At 39.6% G+C, this 20,868-nt stretch overlaps 3 non-coding genes across 3 annotated transcripts; all 3 read right to left on the bottom strand.

Moving 5' to 3' along the window:
* Positions 1-441: 441 nt before the first annotated feature.
* Positions 442-513, bottom strand: Trnaw-cca (transfer RNA tryptophan (anticodon CCA)). The gene has a single exon. It is a non-coding gene; the product is annotated as a tRNA-Trp (tRNA).
* A 247-nt stretch (positions 514-760) lies between these two features.
* Trnaw-cca (transfer RNA tryptophan (anticodon CCA)) lies at positions 761-832 on the bottom strand. Its single transcript has one exon. It is a non-coding gene; the product is annotated as a tRNA-Trp (tRNA).
* A 563-nt stretch (positions 833-1,395) lies between these two features.
* Positions 1,396-1,467, bottom strand: Trnaw-cca (transfer RNA tryptophan (anticodon CCA)). The gene has a single exon. It is a non-coding gene; the product is annotated as a tRNA-Trp (tRNA).
* Between the last annotated feature and the right edge of the window lie 19,401 nt (positions 1,468-20,868).

Here is a 20,868-nt window from a genome sequence, read left to right as displayed (position 1 = left end):
TTTTCAAATTGTAGCTATATATCATTCATTACAGACAGAACTACGATGACAACGCGACACCACACACTACTCTTTCTACACATACATGTTTTTCATAATTTAAGCAAAACAGCAAAACTTTGATGTGACCCCGACGTGATTTGAACACGCAACCTTCTGATCTGGAGTCAGACGCACTACCGTTGCGCCACAGGGCCGACTCTTGAAGTACTGCACAGTAATGTACTTTATGTACAAACATCGTCTCCATGCTCTACATCAGCTTCATTTATAACACAACATTTTTCTGCTTTTCTCTCATGTCTTCCTATTCTTACATCGACTTTCCAATTGTAATAAGATATCATTAAATACAGAGAGAAATACGATGACAACCTGTAAACACACGCCTCTTCTTAAATACAATTTTCATTTACTGCTCAAAATAGCAAAACTTGAACGTGACCCCGACGTGATTTGAACACGCAACCTTCTGATCTGGAGTCAGACGCGCTACCGTTGCGCCACAGGGCCATCTGATAAGCCAATGCACTATAATGCACTTTAAGTACAATTATCTGCTCCATGCTCTACATCGGCTTTACTTTGCTATACTTTATGCATTTTCTACTCATATCCTAATCTTCTGACTTCCATTTTCAAATTGTAGCTATATATCATTCATTACAGACAGAACTACGATGACAACGCGACACCACACACTACTCTTTCTACACATACATGTTTTTCATAATTTAAGCAAAACAGCAAAACTTTGATGTGACCCCGACGTGATTTGAACACGCAACCTTCTGATCTGGAGTCAGACGCGCTACCGTTGCGCCACAGGGCCATCTGATAAGCCAATGCACTATAATGCACTTTAAGTACAATTATCTGCTCCATGCTCTACATCGGCTTTACTTTGCTATACTTTATGCATTTTCTACTCATATCCTAATCTTCTGACTTCCATTTTCAAATTGTAGCTATATATCATTCATTACAGACAGAACTACGATGACAACGCGACACCACACACTACTCTTTCTACACATACATGTTTTTCATAATTTAAGCAAAACAGCAAAACTTTGATGTGACCCCGACGTGATTTGAACACGCAACCTTCTGATCTGGAGTCAGACGCACTACCGTTGCGCCACAGGGCCGACTCTTGAAGTACTGCACAGTAATGTACTTTATGTACAAACATCGTCTCCATGCTCTACATCAGCTTCATTTATAACACAACATTTTTCTGCTTTTCTCTCATGTCTTCCTATTCTTACATCGACTTTCCAATTGTAATAAGATATCATTAAATACAGAGAGAAATACGATGACAACCTGTAAACACACGCCTCTTCTTAAATACAATTTTCATTTACTGCTCAAAATAGCAAAACTTGAACGTGACCCCGACGTGATTTGAACACGCAACCTTCTGATCTGGAGTCAGACGCGCTACCGTTGCGCCACAGGGCCATCTGATAAGCCAATGCACTATAATGCACTTTAAGTACAATTATCTGCTCCATGCTCTACATCGGCTTTACTTTGCTATACTTTATGCATTTTCTACTCATATCCTAATCTTCTGACTTCCATTTTCAAATTGTAGCTATATATCATTCATTACAGACAGAACTACGATGACAACGCGACACCACACACTACTCTTTCTACACATACATGTTTTTCATAATTTAAGCAAAACAGCAAAACTTTGATGTGACCCCGACGTGATTTGAACACGCAACCTTCTGATCTGGAGTCAGACGCGCTACCGTTGCGCCACAGGGCCATCTGATAAGCCAATGCACTATAATGCACTTTAAGTACAATTATCTGCTCCATGCTCTACATCGGCTTTACTTTGCTATACTTTATGCATTTTCTACTCATATCCTAATCTTCTGACTTCCATTTTCAAATTGTAGCTATATATCATTCATTACAGACAGAACTACGATGACAACGCGACACCACACACTACTCTTTCTACACATACATGTTTTTCATAATTTAAGCAAAACAGCAAAACTTTGATGTGACCCCGACGTGATTTGAACACGCAACTTTCTGATCTGGAGTCAGACGCGCTACCGTTGCGCCACAGGGCCATCTGATAAGCCAATGCACTATAATGCACTTTAAGTACAATTATCTGCTCCATGCTCTACATCGGCTTTACTTTGCTATACTTTATGCATTTTCTACTCATATCCGAATCTTCTGACTTCCATTTTCAAATTGTAGCTATATATCATTCATTACAGACAGAACTACGATGACAACGCGACACCACACACTACTCTTTCTACACATAAATGTTTTTCATCATTTAAGCAAAACAGCAAAACTTTGATGTGACCCCGATGTGATTTGAACACGCAACCTTCTGATCTGGAGTCAGACGCACTACCGTTGCGCCACAGGGCCGTCTCTTGAAGTACTGCACAGTAATGTACTTCATGTACAAACATCGTCTCCATGCTCTACATCAGCTTCATTTATAACACAACATTTTTCTGCTTTTCTCTCATGTCTTCCTATTCTTACATCGACTTTCCAATTGTAATAAGATATCATTAAATACAGAGAGAAATACGATGACAACCTGTAAACACACGCCTCTTCTTAAATACAATTTTCATTTACTGCTCAAAATAGCAAAACTTGAACGTGACCCCGACATGATTTGAACACGCAACCTTCTGATCTGGAGTCAGACGCGCTACCGTTGCGCCACAGGGCCATCTGATAAGCCAATGCACTATAATGCACTTTAAGTACAATTATCTGCTCCATGCTCTACATCGGCTTTACTTTGCTATACTTTATGCATTTTCTACTCATATCCTAATCTTCTGACTTCCATTTTCAAATTGTAGCTATATATCATTCATTACAGACAGAACTACGATGACAACGCGACACCACACACTACTCTTTCTACACATACATGTTTTTCATCATTTAAGCAAAACAGCAAAACTTTGATGTGACCCCGATGTGATTTGAACACGCAACCTTCTGATCTGGAGTCAGACGCGCTACCGTTGCGCCACAGGGCCATCTGATAAGCCAATGCACTATAATGCACTTTAAGTACAATTATCTGCTCCATGCTCTACATCGGCTTTACTTTGCTATACTTTATGCATTTTCTACTCATATCCTAATCTTCTGACTTCCATTTTCAAATTGTAGCTATATATCATTCATTACAGACAGAACTACGATGACAACGCGACACCACACACTACTCTTTCTACACATACATGTTTTTCATCATTTAAGCAAAACAGCAAAACTTTGATGTGACCCCGACGTGATTTGAACACGCAACCTTCTGATCTGGAGTCAGACGCACTACCGTTGCGCCACAGGGCCGTCTCTTGAAGTACTGCACAGTAATGTACTTTATGTACAAACATCGTCTCCATGCTCTACATCAGCTTCATTTATAACACAACTTTTTTCTGCTTTTCTCTCATGTCTTCCTATTCTTACATCGACTTTCCAATTGTAATAAGATATCATTAAATACAGAGAGAAATACGATGACAACCTGTAAACACACGCCTCTTCTTAAATACAATTTTCATTTACTGCTCAAAATAGCAAAACTTGAACGTGACCCCGACGTGATTTGAACACGCAACCTTCTGATCTGGAGTCAGACGCGCTACCGTTGCGCCACAGGGCCATCTGATAAGCCAATGCACTATAATGCACTTTAAGTACAATTATCTGCTCCATGCTCTACATCGGCTTTACTTTGCTATACTTTATGCATTTTCTACTCATATCCTAATCTTCTGACTTCCATTTTCAAATTGTAGCTATATATCATTCATTACAGACAGAACTACGATGACAACGCGACACCACACACTACTCTTTCTACACATACATGTTTTTCATCATTTAAGCAAAACAGCAAAACTTTGATGTGACCCCGACGTGATTTGAACACGCAACCTTCTGATCTGGAGTCAGACGCACTACCGTTGCGCCACAGGGCCGTCTCTTGAAGTACTGCACTATAATGTACTTCATGTACAAACATCGTCTCCATGCTCTACATCAGCTTCATTTATAACACAACTTTTTTCTGCTTTTCTCTCATGTCTTCCTATTCTTACATCGACTTTCCAATTGTAATAAGATATCATTAAATACAGAGAGAAATACGATGACAACCTGTAAACACACGCCTCTTCTTAAATACAATTTTCATTTACTGCTCAAAATAGCAAAACTTGAACGTGACCCCGACGTGATTTGAACACGCAACCTTCTGATCTGGAGTCAGACGCGCTACCGTTGCGCCACAGGGCCATCTGATAAGCCAATGCACTATAATGCACTTTAAGTACAATTATCTGCTCCATGCTCTACATCGGCTTTACTTTGCTATACTTTATGCATTTTCTACTCATATCCTAATCTTCTGACTTCCATTTTCAAATTGTAGCTATATATCATTCATTACAGACAGAACTACGATGACAACGCGACACCACACACTACTCTTTCTACACATACATGTTTTTCATCATTTAAGCAAAACAGCAAAACTTTGATGTGACCCCGACGTGATTTGAACACGCAACCTTCTGATCTGGAGTCAGACGCACTACCGTTGCGCCACAGGGCCGACTCTTGAAGTACTGCACAGTAATGTACTTTATGTACAAACATCGTCTCCATGCTCTACATCAGCTTCATTTATAACACAACATTTTTCTGCTTTTCTCTCATGTCTTCCTATTCTTACATCGACTTTCCAATTGTAATAAGATATCATTAAATACAGAGAGAAATACGATGACAACCTGTAAACACACGCCTCTTCTTAAATACAATTTTCATTTACTGCTCAAAATAGCAAAACTTGAACGTGACCCCGACGTGATTTGAACACGCAACCTTCTGATCTGGAGTCAGACGCGCTACCGTTGCGCCACAGGGCCATCTGATAAGCCAATGCACTATAATGCACTTTAAGTACAATTATCTGCTCCATGCTCTACATCGGCTTTACTTTGCTATACTTTATGCATTTTCTACTCATATCCTAATCTTCTGACTTCCATTTTCAAATTGTAGCTATATATCATTCATTACAGACAGAACTACGATGACAACGCGACACCACACACTACTCTTTCTACACATACATGTTTTTCATAATTTAAGCAAAACAGCAAAACTTTGATGTGACCCCGACGTGATTTGAACACGCAACCTTCTGATCTGGAGTCAGACGCGCTACCGTTGCGCCACAGGGCCATCTGATAAGCCAATGCACTATAATGCACTTTAAGTACAATTATCTGCTCCATGCTCTACATCGGCTTTACTTTGCTATACTTTATGCATTTTCTACTCATATCCTAATCTTCTGACTTCCATTTTCAAATTGTAGCTATATATCATTCATTACAGACAGAACTACGATGACAACGCGACACCACACACTACTCTTTCTACACATGCATGTTTTTCATAATTTAAGCAAAACAGCAAAACTTTGATGTGACCCCGACGTGATTTGAACACGCAACCTTCTGATCTGGAGTCAGACGCGCTACCGTTGCACAACAGGGCCATCTGATAAGCCAATGCACTATAATGCACTTTAAGTACAATTATCTGCTCCATGCTCTACATCGGCTTTACTTTGCTATACTTTATGCATTTTCTACTCATATCCTAATCTTCTGACTTCCATTTTCAAATTGTAGCTATATATCATTCATTACAGACAGAACTACGATGACAACGCGACACCACACACTACTCTTTCTACACATACATGTTTTTCATAATTTAAGCAAAACAGCAAAACTTTGATGTGACCCCGACGTGATTTGAACACGCAACCTTCTGATCTGGAGTCAGACGCGCTACCGTTGCGCCACAGGGCCATCTGATAAGCCAATGCACTATAATGCACTTTAAGTACAATTATCTGCTCCATGCTCTACATCGGCTTTACTTTGCTATACTTTATGCATTTTCTACTCATATCCTAATCTTCTGACTTCCATTTTCAAATTGTAGCTATATATCATTCATTACAGACAGAACTACGATGACAACGCGACACCACACACTACTCTTTCTACACATACATGTTTTTCATAATTTAAGCAAAACAGCAAAACTTTGATGTGACCCCGACGTGATTTGAACACGCAACCTTCTGATCTGGAGTCAGACGCGCTACCGTTGCACCACAGGGCCATCTGATAAGCCAATGCACTATAATGCACTTTAAGTACAATTATCTGCTCCATGCTCTACATCGGCTTTACTTTGCTATACTTTATGCATTTTCTACTCATATCCTAATCTTCTGACTTCCATTTTCAAATTGTAGCTATATATCATTCATTACAGACAGAACTACGATGACAACGCGACACCACACACTACTCTTTCTACACATACATGTTTTTCATAATTTAAGCAAAACAGCAAAACTTTGATGTGACCCCGACGTGATTTGAACACGCAACCTTCTGATCTGGAGTCAGACGCACTACCGTTGCGCCACAGGGCCGTCTCTTGAAGTACTGCACTATAATGTACTTTATGTACAAACATCGTCTCCATGCTCTACATCAGCTTCATTTATAACACAACTTTTTTCTGCTTTTCTCTCATGTCTTCCTATTCTTACATCGACTTTCCAATTGTAATAAGATATCATTAAATACAGAGAGAAATACGATGACAACCTGTAAACACACGCCTCTTCTTAAATACAATTTTCATTTACTGCTCAAAATAGCAAAACTTGAACGTGACCCCGACGTGATTTGAACACGCAACCTTCTGATCTGGAGTCAGACGCGCTACCGTTGCGCCACAGGGCCATCTGATAAGCCAATGCACTATAATGCACTTTAAGTACAATTATCTGCTCCATGCTCTACATCGGCTTTACTTTGCTATACTTTATGCATTTTCTACTCATATCCTAATCTTCTGACTTCCATTTTCAAATTGTAGCTATATATCATTCATTACAGACAGAACTACGATGACAACGCGACACCACACACTACTCTTTCTACACATACATGTTTTTCATAATTTAAGCAAAACAGCAAAACTTTGATGTGACCCCGACGTGATTTGAACACGCAACCTTCTGATCTGGAGTCAGACGCACTACCGTTGCGCCACAGGGCCGACTCTTGAAGTACTGCACAGTAATGTACTTTATGTACAAACATCGTCTCCATGCTCTACATCAGCTTCATTTATAACACAACATTTTTCTGCTTTTCTCTCATGTCTTCCTATTCTTACATCGACTTTCCAATTGTAATAAGATATCATTAAATACAGAGAGAAATACGATGACAACCTGTAAACACACGCCTCTTCTTAAATACAATTTTCATTTACTGCTCAAAATAGCAAAACTTGAACGTGACCCCGACGTGATTTGAACACGCAACCTTCTGATCTGGAGTCAGACGCGCTACCGTTGCGCCACAGGGCCATCTGATAAGCCAATGCACTATAATGCACTTTAAGTACAATTATCTGCTCCATGCTCTACATCGGCTTTACTTTGCTATACTTTATGCATTTTCTACTCATATCCTAATCTTCTGACTTCCATTTTCAAATTGTAGCTATATATCATTCATTACAGACAGAACTACGATGACAACGCGACACCACACACTACTCTTTCTACACATACATGTTTTTCATAATTTAAGCAAAACAGCAAAACTTTGATGTGACCCCGACGTGATTTGAACACGCAACCTTCTGATCTGGAGTCAGACGCGCTACCGTTGCGCCACAGGGCCATCTGATAAGCCAATGCACTATAATGCACTTTAAGTACAATTATCTGCTCCATGCTCTACATCGGCTTTACTTTGCTATACTTTATGCATTTTCTACTCATATCCTAATCTTCTGACTTCCATTTTCAAATTGTAGCTATATATCATTCATTACAGACAGAACTACGATGACAACGCGACACCACACACTACTCTTTCTACACATACATGTTTTTCATAATTTAAGCAAAACAGCAAAACTTTGATGTGACCCCGACGTGATTTGAACACGCAACCTTCTGATCTGGAGTCAGACGCGCTACCGTTGCACCACAGGGCCATCTGATAAGCCAATGCACTATAATGCACTTTAAGTACAATTATCTGCTCCATGCTCTACATCGGCTTTACTTTGCTATACTTTATGCATTTTCTACTCATATCCTAATCTTCTGACTTCCATTTTCAAATTGTAGCTATATATCATTCATTACAGACAGAACTACGATGACAACGCGACACCACACACTACTCTTTCTACACATACATGTTTTTCATAATTTAAGCAAAACAGCAAAACTTTGATGTGACCCCGACGTGATTTGAACACGCAACCTTCTGATCTGGAGTCAGACGCACTACCGTTGCGCCACAGGGCCGACTCTTGAAGTACTGCACAGTAATGTACTTTATGTACAAACATCGTCTCCATGCTCTACATCAGCTTCATTTATAACACAACATTTTTCTGCTTTTCTCTCATGTCTTCCTATTCTTACATCGACTTTCCAATTGTAATAAGATATCATTAAATACAGAGAGAAATACGATGACAACCTGTAAACACACGCCTCTTCTTAAATACAATTTTCATTTACTGCTCAAAATAGCAAAACTTGAACGTGACCCCGACGTGATTTGAACACGCAACCTTCTGATCTGGAGTCAGACGCGCTACCGTTGCGCCACAGGGCCATCTGATAAGCCAATGCACTATAATGCACTTTAAGTACAATTATCTGCTCCATGCTCTACATCGGCTTTACTTTGCTATACTTTATGCATTTTCTACTCATATCCTAATCTTCTGACTTCCATTTTCAAATTGTAGCTATATATCATTCATTACAGACAGAACTACGATGACAACGCGACACCACACACTACTCTTTCTACACATACATGTTTTTCATAATTTAAGCAAAACAGCAAAACTTTGATGTGACCCCGACGTGATTTGAACACGCAACCTTCTGATCTGGAGTCAGACGCGCTACCGTTGCGCCACAGGGCCATCTGATAAGCCAATGCACTATAATGCACTTTAAGTACAATTATCTGCTCCATGCTCTACATCGGCTTTACTTTGCTATACTTTATGCATTTTCTACTCATATCCTAATCTTCTGACTTCCATTTTCAAATTGTAGCTATATATCATTCATTACAGACAGAACTACGATGACAACGCGACACCACACACTACTCTTTCTACACATACATGTTTTTCATAATTTAAGCAAAACAGCAAAACTTTGATGTGACCCCGACGTGATTTGAACACGCAACCTTCTGATCTGGAGTCAGACGCACTACCGTTGCGCCACAGGGCCGACTCTTGAAGTACTGCACAGTAATGTACTTTATGTACAAACATCGTCTCCATGCTCTACATCAGCTTCATTTATAACACAACATTTTTCTGCTTTTCTCTCATGTCTTCCTATTCTTACATCGACTTTCCAATTGTAATAAGATATCATTAAATACAGAGAGAAATACGATGACAACCTGTAAACACACGCCTCTTCTTAAATACAATTTTCATTTACTGCTCAAAATAGCAAAACTTGAACGTGACCCCGACGTGATTTGAACACGCAACCTTCTGATCTGGAGTCAGACGCGCTACCGTTGCGCCACAGGGCCATCTGATAAGCCAATGCACTATAATGCACTTTAAGTACAATTATCTGCTCCATGCTCTACATCGGCTTTACTTTGCTATACTTTATGCATTTTCTACTCATATCCTAATCTTCTGACTTCCATTTTCAAATTGTAGCTATATATCATTCATTACAGACAGAACTACGATGACAACGCGACACCACACACTACTCTTTCTACACATACATGTTTTTCATAATTTAAGCAAAACAGCAAAACTTTGATGTGACCCCGACGTGATTTGAACACGCAACCTTCTGATCTGGAGTCAGACGCGCTACCGTTGCGCCACAGGGCCATCTGATAAGCCAATGCACTATAATGCACTTTAAGTACAATTATCTGCTCCATGCTCTACATCGGCTTTACTTTGCTATACTTTATGCATTTTCTACTCATATCCTAATCTTCTGACTTCCATTTTCAAATTGTAGCTATATATCATTCATTACAGACAGAACTACGATGACAACGCGACACCACACACTACTCTTTCTACACATACATGTTTTTCATAATTTAAGCAAAACAGCAAAACTTTGATGTGACCCCGACGTGATTTGAACACGCAACTTTCTGATCTGGAGTCAGACGCGCTACCGTTGCGCCACAGGGCCATCTGATAAGCCAATGCACTATAATGCACTTTAAGTACAATTATCTGCTCCATGCTCTACATCGGCTTTACTTTGCTATACTTTATGCATTTTCTACTCATATCCGAATCTTCTGACTTCCATTTTCAAATTGTAGCTATATATCATTCATTACAGACAGAACTACGATGACAACGCGACACCACACACTACTCTTTCTACACATAAATGTTTTTCATCATTTAAGCAAAACAGCAAAACTTTGATGTGACCCCGATGTGATTTGAACACGCAACCTTCTGATCTGGAGTCAGACGCACTACCGTTGCGCCACAGGGCCGTCTCTTGAAGTACTGCACAGAAATGTACTTCATGTACAAACATCGTCTCCATGCTCTACATCAGCTTCATTTATAACACAACATTTTTCTGCTTTTCTCTCATGTCTTCCTATTCTTACATCGACTTTCCAATTGTAATAAGATATCATTAAATACAGAGAGAAATACGATGACAACCTGTAAACACACGCCTCTTCTTAAATACAATTTTCATTTACTGCTCAAAATAGCAAAACTTGAACGTGACCCCGACATGATTTGAACACGCAACCTTCTGATCTGGAGTCAGACGCGCTACCGTTGCGCCACAGGGCCATCTGATAAGCCAATGCACTATAATGCACTTTAAGTACAATTATCTGCTCCATGCTCTACATCGGCTTTACTTTGCTATACTTTATGCATTTTCTACTCATATCCTAATCTTCTGACTTCCATTTTCAAATTGTAGCTATATATCATTCATTACAGACAGAACTACGATGACAACGCGACACCACACACTACTCTTTCTACACATACATGTTTTTCATCATTTAAGCAAAACAGCAAAACTTTGATGTGACCCCGATGTGATTTGAACACGCAACCTTCTGATCTGGAGTCAGACGCGCTACCGTTGCGCCACAGGGCCATCTGATAAGCCAATGCACTATAATGCACTTTAAGTACAATTATCTGCTCCATGCTCTACATCGGCTTTACTTTGCTATACTTTATGCATTTTCTACTCATATCCTAATCTTCTGACTTCCATTTTCAAATTGTAGCTATATATCATTCATTACAGACAGAACTACGATGACAACGCGACACCACACACTACTCTTTCTACACATACATGTTTTTCATCATTTAAGCAAAACAGCAAAACTTTGATGTGACCCCGACGTGATTTGAACACGCAACCTTCTGATCTGGAGTCAGACGCACTACCGTTGCGCCACAGGGCCGTCTCTTGAAGTACTGCACAGTAATGTACTTTATGTACAAACATCGTCTCCATGCTCTACATCAGCTTCATTTATAACACAACTTTTTTCTGCTTTTCTCTCATGTCTTCCTATTCTTACATCGACTTTCCAATTGTAATAAGATATCATTAAATACAGAGAGAAATACGATGACAACCTGTAAACACACGCCTCTTCTTAAATACAATTTTCATTTACTGCTCAAAATAGCAAAACTTGAACGTGACCCCGACGTGATTTGAACACGCAACCTTCTGATCTGGAGTCAGACGCGCTACCGTTGCGCCACAGGGCCATCTGATAAGCCAATGCACTATAATGCACTTTAAGTACAATTATCTGCTCCATGCTCTACATCGGCTTTACTTTGCTATACTTTATGCATTTTCTACTCATATCCTAATCTTCTGACTTCCATTTTCAAATTGTAGCTATATATCATTCATTACAGACAGAACTACGATGACAACGCGACACCACACACTACTCTTTCTACACATACATGTTTTTCATCATTTAAGCAAAACAGCAAAACTTTGATGTGACCCCGACGTGATTTGAACACGCAACCTTCTGATCTGGAGTCAGACGCACTACCGTTGCGCCACAGGGCCGTCTCTTGAAGTACTGCACTATAATGTACTTCATGTACAAACATCGTCTCCATGCTCTACATCAGCTTCATTTATAACACAACTTTTTTCTGCTTTTCTCTCATGTCTTCCTATTCTTACATCGACTTTCCAATTGTAATAAGATATCATTAAATACAGAGAGAAATACGATGACAACCTGTAAACACACGCCTCTTCTTAAATACAATTTTCATTTACTGCTCAAAATAGCAAAACTTGAACGTGACCCCGACGTGATTTGAACACGCAACCTTCTGATCTGGAGTCAGACGCGCTACCGTTGCGCCACAGGGCCATCTGATAAGCCAATGCACTATAATGCACTTTAAGTACAATTATCTGCTCCATGCTCTACATCGGCTTTACTTTGCTATACTTTATGCATTTTCTACTCATATCCTAATCTTCTGACTTCCATTTTCAAATTGTAGCTATATATCATTCATTACAGACAGAACTACGATGACAACGCGACACCACACACTACTCTTTCTACACATACATGTTTTTCATCATTTAAGCAAAACAGCAAAACTTTGATGTGACCCCGACGTGATTTGAACACGCAACCTTCTGATCTGGAGTCAGACGCACTACCGTTGCGCCACAGGGCCGACTCTTGAAGTACTGCACAGTAATGTACTTTATGTACAAACATCGTCTCCATGCTCTACATCAGCTTCATTTATAACACAACATTTTTCTGCTTTTCTCTCATGTCTTCCTATTCTTACATCGACTTTCCAATTGTAATAAGATATCATTAAATACAGAGAGAAATACGATGACAACCTGTAAACACACGCCTCTTCTTAAATACAATTTTCATTTACTGCTCAAAATAGCAAAACTTGAACGTGACCCCGACGTGATTTGAACACGCAACCTTCTGATCTGGAGTCAGACGCGCTACCGTTGCGCCACAGGGCCATCTGATAAGCCAATGCACTATAATGCACTTTAAGTACAATTATCTGCTCCATGCTCTACATCGGCTTTACTTTGCTATACTTTATGCATTTTCTACTCATATCCTAATCTTCTGACTTCCATTTTCAAATTGTAGCTATATATCATTCATTACAGACAGAACTACGATGACAACGCGACACCACACACTACTCTTTCTACACATACATGTTTTTCATAATTTAAGCAAAACAGCAAAACTTTGATGTGACCCCGACGTGATTTGAACACGCAACCTTCTGATCTGGAGTCAGACGCGCTACCGTTGCGCCACAGGGCCATCTGATAAGCCAATGCACTATAATGCACTTTAAGTACAATTATCTGCTCCATGCTCTACATCGGCTTTACTTTGCTATACTTTATGCATTTTCTACTCATATCCTAATCTTCTGACTTCCATTTTCAAATTGTAGCTATATATCATTCATTACAGACAGAACTACGATGACAACGCGACACCACACACTACTCTTTCTACACATGCATGTTTTTCATAATTTAAGCAAAACAGCAAAACTTTGATGTGACCCCGACGTGATTTGAACACGCAACCTTCTGATCTGGAGTCAGACGCGCTACCGTTGCACAACAGGGCCATCTGATAAGCCAATGCACTATAATGCACTTTAAGTACAATTATCTGCTCCATGCTCTACATCGGCTTTACTTTGCTATACTTTATGCATTTTCTACTCATATCCTAATCTTCTGACTTCCATTTTCAAATTGTAGCTATATATCATTCATTACAGACAGAACTACGATGACAACGCGACACCACACACTACTCTTTCTACACATACATGTTTTTCATAATTTAAGCAAAACAGCAAAACTTTGATGTGACCCCGACGTGATTTGAACACGCAACCTTCTGATCTGGAGTCAGACGCGCTACCGTTGCGCCACAGGGCCATCTGATAAGCCAATGCACTATAATGCACTTTAAGTACAATTATCTGCTCCATGCTCTACATCGGCTTTACTTTGCTATACTTTATGCATTTTCTACTCATATCCTAATCTTCTGACTTCCATTTTCAAATTGTAGCTATATATCATTCATTACAGACAGAACTACGATGACAACGCGACACCACACACTACTCTTTCTACACATACATGTTTTTCATAATTTAAGCAAAACAGCAAAACTTTGATGTGACCCCGACGTGATTTGAACACGCAACCTTCTGATCTGGAGTCAGACGCGCTACCGTTGCACCACAGGGCCATCTGATAAGCCAATGCACTATAATGCACTTTAAGTACAATTATCTGCTCCATGCTCTACATCGGCTTTACTTTGCTATACTTTATGCATTTTCTACTCATATCCTAATCTTCTGACTTCCATTTTCAAATTGTAGCTATATATCATTCATTACAGACAGAACTACGATGACAACGCGACACCACACACTACTCTTTCTACACATACATGTTTTTCATAATTTAAGCAAAACAGCAAAACTTTGATGTGACCCCGACGTGATTTGAACACGCAACCTTCTGATCTGGAGTCAGACGCACTACCGTTGCGCCACAGGGCCGTCTCTTGAAGTACTGCACTATAATGTACTTTATGTACAAACATCGTCTCCATGCTCTACATCAGCTTCATTTATAACACAACTTTTTTCTGCTTTTCTCTCATGTCTTCCTATTCTTACATCGACTTTCCAATTGTAATAAGATATCATTAAATACAGAGAGAAATACGATGACAACCTGTAAACACACGCCTCTTCTTAAATACAATTTTCATTTACTGCTCAAAATAGCAAAACTTGAACGTGACCCCGACGTGATTTGAACACGCAACCTTCTGATCTGGAGTCAGACGCGCTACCGTTGCGCCACAGGGCCATCTGATAAGCCAATGCACTATAATGCACTTTAAGTACAATTATCTGCTCCATGCTCTACATCGGCTTTACTTTGCTATACTTTATGCATTTTCTACTCATATCCTAATCTTCTGACTTCCATTTTCAAATTGTAGCTATATATCATTCATTACAGACAGAACTACGATGACAACGCGACACCACACACTACTCTTTCTACACATACATGTTTTTCATAATTTAAGCAAAACAGCAAAACTTTGATGTGACCCCGACGTGATTTGAACACGCAACCTTCTGATCTGGAGTCAGACGCACTACCGTTGCGCCACAGGGCCGACTCTTGAAGTACTGCACAGTAATGTACTTTATGTACAAACATCGTCTCCATGCTCTACATCAGCTTCATTTATAACACAACATTTTTCTGCTTTTCTCTCATGTCTTCCTATTCTTACATCGACTTTCCAATTGTAATAAGATATCATTAAATACAGAGAGAAATACGATGACAACCTGTAAACACACGCCTCTTCTTAAATACAATTTTCATTTACTGCTCAAAATAGCAAAACTTGAACGTGACCCCGACGTGATTTGAACACGCAACCTTCTGATCTGGAGTCAGACGCGCTACCGTTGCGCCACAGGGCCATCTGATAAGCCAATGCACTATAATGCACTTTAAGTACAATTATCTGCTCCATGCTCTACATCGGCTTTACTTTGCTATACTTTATGCATTTTCTACTCATATCCTAATCTTCTGACTTCCATTTTCAAATTGTAGCTATATATCATTCATTACAGACAGAACTACGATGACAACGCGACACCACACACTACTCTTTCTACACATACATGTTTTTCATAATTTAAGCAAAACAGCAAAACTTTGATGTGACCCCGACGTGATTTGAACACGCAACCTTCTGATCTGGAGTCAGACGCGCTACCGTTGCACCACAGGGCCATCTGATAAGCCAATGCACTATAATGCACTTTAAGTACAATTATCTGCTCCATGCTCTACATCGGCTTTACTTTGCTATACTTTATGCATTTTCTACTCATATCCTAATCTTCTGACTTCCATTTTCAAATTGTAGCTATATATCATTCATTACAGACAGAACTACGATGACAACGCGACACCACACACTACTCTTTCTACACATACATGTTTTTCATAATTTAAGCAAAACAGCAAAACTTTGATGTGACCCCGACGTGATTTGAACACGCAACCTTCTGATCTGGAGTCAGACGCACTACCGTTGCGCCACAGGGCCGTCTCTTGAAGTACTGCACTGTAATGTACTTTATGTACAAACATCGTCTCCATGCTCTACATCAGCTTCATTTATAACACAACTTTTTTCTGCTTTTCTCTCATGTCTTCCTATTCTTACATCGACTTTCCAATTGTAATAAGATATCATTAAATACAGAGAGAAATACGATGACAACCTGTAAACACACGCCTCTTCTTAAATACAATTTTCATTTACTGCTCAAAATAGCAAAACTTGAACGTGACCCCGACGTGATTTGAGCACGCAACCTTCTGATCTGGAGTCAGACGCGCTACCGTTGCGCCACAGGGCCATCTGATAAGCCAATGCACTATAATGCACTTTAAGTACAATTATCTGCTCCATGCTCTACATCGGCTTTACTTTGCTATACTTTATGCATTTTCTACTCATATCCTAATCTTCTGACTTCCATTTTCAAATTGTAGCTATATATCATTCATTACAGACAGAACTACGATGACAACGCGACACCACACACTACTCTTTCTACACATACATGTTTTTCATAATTTAAGCAAAACAGCAAAACTTTGATGTGACCCCGACGTGATTTGAACACGCAACCTTCTGATCTGGAGTCAGACGCACTACCGTTGCGCCACAGGGCCGACTCTTGAAGTACTGCACAGTAATGTACTTTATGTACAAACATCGTCTCCATGCTCTACATCAGCTTCATTTATAACACAACATTTTTCTGCTTTTCTCTCATGTCTTCCTATTCTTACATCGACTTTCCAATTGTAATAAGATATCATTAAATACAGAGAGAAATACGATGACAACCTGTAAACACACGCCTCTTCTTAAATACAATTTTCATTTACTGCTCAAAATAGCAAAACTTGAACGTGACCCCGACGTGATTTGAACACGCAACCTTCTGATCTGGAGTCAGACGCGCTACCGTTGCGCCACAGGGCCATCTGATAAGCCAATGCACTATAATGCACTTTAAGTACAATTATCTGCTCCATGCTCTACATCGGCTTTACTTTGCTATACTTTATGCATTTTCTACTCATATCCTAATCTTCTGACTTGCATTTTCAAATTGTAGCTATATATCATTCATTACAGACAGAACTACGATGACAACGCGACACCACACACTACTCTTTCTACACATACATGTTTTTCATAATTTAAGCAAAACAGCAAAACTTTGATGTGACCCCGACGTGATTTGAACACGCAACCTTCTGATCTGGAGTCAGACGCGCTACCGTTGCGCCACAGGGCCATCTGATAAGCCAATGCACTATAATGCACTTTAAGTACAATTATCTGCTCCATGCTCTACATCGGCTTTACTTTGCTATACTTTATGCATTTTCTACTCATATCCTAATCTTCTGACTTCCATTTTCAAATTGTAGCTATATATCATTCATTACAGACAGAACTACGATGACAACGCGACACCACACACTACTCTTTCTACACATACATGTTTTTCATAATTTAAGCAAAACAGCAAAACTTTGATGTGACCCCGACGTGATTTGAACACGCAACCTTCTGATCTGGAGTCAGACGCGCTACCGTTGCACCACAGGGCCATCTGATAAGCCAATGCACTATAATGCACTTTAAGTACAATTATCTGCTCCATGCTCTACATCGGCTTTACTTTGCTATACTTTATGCATTTTCTACTCATATCCTAATCTTCTGACTTCCATTTTCAAATTGTAGCTATATATCATTCATTACAGACAGAACTACGATGACAACGCGACACCACACACTACTCTTTCTACACATACATGTTTTTCATAATTTAAGCAAAACAGCAAAACTTTGATGTGACCCCGACGTCATTTGAACACGCAACTTTCTGATCTGGAGTCAGACGCGCTACCGTTGCGCCACAGGGCCATCTGATAAGCCAATGCACTATAATGCACTTTAAGTACAATTATCTGCTCCATGCTCTACATCGGCTTTACTTTGCTATACTTTATGCATTTTCTACTCATATCCTAATCTTCTGACTTCCATTTTCAAATTGTAGCTATATATCATTCATTACAGACAGAACTACGATGACAACGCGACACCACACACTACTCTTTCTACACATACATGTTTTTCATCATTTAAGCAAAACAGCAAAACTTTGATGTGACCCCGATGTGATTTGAACACGCAACCTTCTGATCTGGAGTCAGACGCACTACCGTTGCGCCACAGGGCCGTCTCTTGAAGTACTGCACAGTAATGTACTTTATGTACAAACATCGTCTCCATGCTCTACATCAGCTTCATTTATAACACAACATTTTTCTGCTTTTCTCTCATGTCTTCCTATTCTTACATCGACTTTCCAATTGTAATAAGATATCATTAAATACAGAGAGAAATACGATGACAACCTGTAAACACACGCCTCTTCTTAAATACAATTTTCATTTACAGCTCAAAATAGCAAAACTTGAACGTGACCCCGACGTGATTTGAACACGCAACCTTCTGATCTGGAGTCAGACGCGCTACCGTTGCGCCACAGGGCCATCTGATAAGCCAATGCACTATAATGCACTTTAAGTACAATTATCTGCTCCATGCTCTACATCGGCTTTACTTTGCTATACTTTATGCATTTTCTACTCATATCCTAATCTTCTGACTTCCATTTTCAAATTGTAGCTATATATCATTCATTACAGACAGAACTACGATGACAACGCGACACCACACACTACTCTTTCTACACATACATGTTTTTCATAATTTAAGCAAAACAGCAAAACTTTGATGTGACCCCGATGTGATTTGAACACGCAACCTTCTGATCTGGAGTCAGACGCACTACCGTTGCGCCACAGGGCCGTCTCTTGAAGTACTGCACAGTAATGTACTTTATGTACAAACATCGTCTCCATGCTCTACATCAGCTTCATTTATAACACAACATTTTTCTGCTTTTCTCTCATGTCTTCCTATTCTTACATCGACTTTCCAATTGTAATAAGATATCATTAAATACAGAGAGAAATACGATGACAACCTGTAAACACACGCCTCTTCTTAAATACAATTTTCATTTACTGCTCAAAATAGCAAAACTTGAACGTGACCCCGACATGATTTGAACACGCAACCTTCTGATCTGGAGTCAGACGCGCTACCGTTGCGCCACAGGGCCATCTGATAAGCCAATGCACTATAATGCACTTTAAGTACAATTATCTGCTCCATGCTCTACATCGGCTTTACTTTGCTATACTTTATGCATTTTCTACTCATATCCTAATCTTCTGACTTCCATTTTCAAATTGTAGCTATATATCATTCATTACAGACAGAACTACGATGACAACGCGACACCACACACTACTCTTTCTACACATACATGTTTTTCATCATTTAAGCAAAACAGCAAAACTTTGATGTGACCCCGACGTGATTTGAACACGCAACCTTCTGATCTGGAGTCAGACGCGCTACCGTTGCGCCACAGGGCCATCTGATAAGCCAATGCACTATAATGCACTTTAAGTACAATTATCTGCTCCATGCTCTACATCGGCTTTACTTTGCTATACTTTATGCATTTTCTACTCATATCCTAATCTTCTGACTTCCATTTTCAAATTGTAGCTATATATCATTCATTACAGACAGAACTACGATGACAACGCGACACCACACACTACTCTTTCTACACATACATGTTTTTCATAATTTAAGCAAAACAGCAAAACTTGAACGTGACCCCGACGTGATTTGAACACGCAACCTTCTGATCTGGAGTCAGACGCGCTACCGTTGCGCCACAGGGCCATCTGATAAGCCAATGCACTATAATGCACTTTAAGTACAATTATCTGCTCCATGCTCTACATCGGCTTTACTTTGCTATACTTTATGCATTTTCTACTCATATCCTAATCTTCTGACTTCCATTTTCAAATTGTAGCTATATATCATTCATTACAGACAGAACTACGATGACAACGCGACACCACACACTACTCTTTCTACACATACATGTTTTTCATCATTTAAGCAAAACAGCAAAACTTTGATGTGACCCCGATGTGATTTGAACACGCAACCTTCTGATCTGGAGTCAGACGCACTACCGTTGCGCCACAGGGCCGTCTCTTGAAGTACTGCACAGTAATGTACTTTATGTACAAACATCGTCTCCATGCTCTACATCAGCTTCATTTATAACACAACATTTTTCTGCTTTTCTCTCATGTCTTCCTATTCTTACATCGACTTTCCAATTGTAATAAGATATCATTAAATACAGAGAGAAATACGATGACAACCTGTAAACACACGCCTCTTCTTAAATACAATTTTCATTTACTGCTCAAAATAGCAAAACTTGAACGTGACCCCGACATGATTTGAACACGCAACCTTCTGATCTGGAGTCAGACGCGCTACCGTTGCGCCACAGGGC

The sequence above is a fragment of the Haliotis asinina genome, chromosome 2, assembly GCF_037392515.1.
Source record: "Haliotis asinina isolate JCU_RB_2024 chromosome 2, JCU_Hal_asi_v2, whole genome shotgun sequence".
NCBI classification, from domain to species: domain Eukaryota; kingdom Metazoa; phylum Mollusca; class Gastropoda; order Lepetellida; family Haliotidae; genus Haliotis; species Haliotis asinina.
Note: the sequence above shows the minus strand (reverse complement) of the source record. Positions and strands in the feature narration are given on the sequence as shown.